This window comes from Odocoileus virginianus, chromosome 21 (genome assembly GCF_023699985.2).
Source record: "Odocoileus virginianus isolate 20LAN1187 ecotype Illinois chromosome 21, Ovbor_1.2, whole genome shotgun sequence".
NCBI classification, from domain to species: domain Eukaryota; kingdom Metazoa; phylum Chordata; class Mammalia; order Artiodactyla; family Cervidae; genus Odocoileus; species Odocoileus virginianus.
The window spans coordinates 2,072,724-2,075,832 of NC_069694.1; positions in this window are offsets into that span (position 1 = coordinate 2,072,724).

Genomic DNA, 3,109 nt, shown 5'->3' on the forward strand with positions numbered 1-3,109 from the left:
GCTGCAGTCCATGGGGTCTCAAAGAGTCAGACACAGCTAAGTGACTGAACTAAACTGAAATATATGACTATACATCCAAATATACAGCTTTACAGAAGATAAATTACCTCCAAAATTTTATTTTTAGACTAGATCTAGGTGAATAGTATCAGCGACAGTCATTATAATTAGGAAAATTAAAACCGTGTTGTAAGTAAAAAAGAGAAGGAGTTTTGATGTTATACAGGATTGAAATTATATCCTTACCTTCCATTGCTTCTGTGTGGCCATGGACAAATTACTTAACTTTATAAGCATTGTTTATTTATTTATTTTTTTAGTCTAAAAATTAGCCTAACCTATACTTCAAAGCATTTTATAAAAATAATATTTGAAAACATTTGGTGCCTTGGAGTTGCTCCTAAGTTGTTAGTATTTGCACTTGATGTTTCCAGGAGGGGAAAGACTTGAGAGTGGGAGATTTCTTGAAATAATGATTTTTTGGGCAATAACTTAAGAGGAAGCAGCTTTATTATAGCAGTTGAAAATGTGACTTGGAATTCAGATGATAAGTTTGCAGCCCATATCCACTAGTCAATGAGCACATGGCACTAGGAAAACCATTTAACCCCTTCAAGGCTTGAGCCACACTCCTCTCAGCTGTAAAACGTGAATGATAGTAAAGGTACCGGCTCTGTAGAATGTACAGCAGTCACTGCAAAGTGAACTGCCAGAGAAATATTCCAGAGAAAGAGAAAGATCATAGGACATTACTCGTTTGCATAATCTAAAAAATGATACATATGAAGTTATTCACAAAGCAGAAATGGACTCACAGATGTAGAAAACAAGTTCATGGTTACCAGAGGGGACGTGGAAGAGAGAAGTTAGGAGTTTGGGATTAGCTGATAGGCATTACTCTTTATATAAAATAGAAAAACAGCAAGGACCTGCTCTGTAGCAGGGGGACTGTTTCAGTAAGAGTAGGAAGAAGTGCATACATACGCGTGTTTGTGTGTGCTCACTCACTCCAGGTGTGGTCAACTGTTTGAGGCCCTGCGGACTGTAGCCCGCCAGGCTCTACGGTCCATGGGATTCTCCAGACAACAATCTTGGCGTGTGACGCCATGCCCTCCTCCAGGGGATCTTCTTGACCCAGGGATGGAACCCACATCTGCCTGTGTCTCCTGCATTGCAGGAAGATTCTTTACCCTGAGCCACCTGGGAAGCCCATATACGCTTATAACAACACAGCATTGTTAAGCAATTATATTTCAATTAAAAAAATTACAAATCCCTTTCTTTCCCCTAGTGTTTCTCTAGAGGCAAATAAAATAGAATTCATTTTCCCATACTTTCTTATAATCTAAGGATGACCATATGATCCAATTCTCATTAATTAGATGTAAGAAAATGCCTGGGTGTCTCCATTAACAAGATTTTCTTTTTCTTCTTAAGAAATATATTAGGCTGGTGTCTGCAAACAGTCATAGTCCTGTCAGTTTTTGTCAGCTTCTCTTTCTTTCTCCTGGATTTAGACAGAAGACTTCTAAGCACAAAAGTTGATGTACAGAAAAAGTAGAGATCATTATACTGCTCATGAATTGTCATATAAGCCTTATATTGCTCTTGCCAGAATTTCTTATACTCAGGGATTTTTTTAAAAAGGGGAAAAATCTCTATTCTTCCAGACACTGTATATGCTTATCACAAGTATTAAAGGAAGCAAAGAGAAGAAAACAGCAAAGAGACTTGCCTGCAGAAAATTATTATTGACAGATGTGTGCCTAGATGATTTGTGGATCTCACAAGTCTTCTATTTCATATTCTATGATGCTGAGCATATGCTAGCGATGAAGGCATTAGTATCAATCTCTACATAAGTCTTAATTGAATGTTTTTATTACTTTTCTAACCTCTACCAATAGATACATAATTATGAAGAGCCAGTTGTAGTACAGGTTTCCTCAGTTTTTAGAGTTGCTTTCCACTATATTTTGATTGATTGGTTGAACCATGACTTTCAAGAATTGTGAAATCCTCCAAAGGACGTGTAAAAAATCATTTCTGGGATAAATTTTATTGCTGCATTAAAAAAATGGATCTACATCTGGCTTGGACTACTTAGACAAGCTTAAAATATCTTAGGGGGAGTACAGTGTGTATGCCATATGCTCAAGCCTTAGTTCATTGATTAGTTTATTGAGCTGTGCTGACTTCCTAGTATAAAGCTGATTCATTTTGTGATTCATCATAGAAAAAGCTAATAAGTTGAAACGCTTTTTTTATTATTATGGAAAATGTATGTTTTCTAATGGGCTTCATAATGGTGTAGTTTTCAACCATGACCTGCTTTCCTTAAACTATCAAGATGAAAATTAGGATAGCATTTAAACTAAAATGATATATTCAGTGAAGTAAAGATGTGACTGGCTCTTTGAAAGCGTATGTATCAAATCATATTTCCAGAGCTCCATTATTTACTGAATCTGTTGCACAGCAGATTGTGTTTTCCAAAAATGGTTGCCACACCACTTTACAGCATATATAATTTGCGTCTTTCTTTGTTTTACAATGTGATTGTTTACCTTCCTTCAGTTAAGAGGTAGGACTTAATTTCGTTACTTATTTCCTGGAAAGTTCTGCAGTATCTGGACTTGGAAACATTTGCAAGTTAGTCTAATGCCATTTCAAAAACTCTGGGGTTTCACAACAAGAACCTTGTCATAATTTACTATTTCTGCTAAGGCTATCATTTCCCCTACAGTTTGCTTTGTTGACTTTTCCTATACGATAGATCTAAGCTTAGTTGAAGCTTAATTGTAATCTAAAGGAGGTATCCTCTGACTACTCTATAAATGTGGGTTCCTCCCTAGTTATTCTCTGTGTGTGATTGATCTGAGCCCCAACTATGCACTTTGTAGCACTTATATAAGTGGTTACTTTTATAAGTATATAATACACATTATTGTCTAATAGATCCTTCTCTCTAGCTTTAGATAATCAGGGGCCAAAGCAGCTATCACATAAGACAAAATAAATAACTATTTTTTGAAAGAAAAATTGAAATAATGACTCAGAAGAGAAATCATAATTATACCTTGATTACAACAAATGTACAAAATTTTTC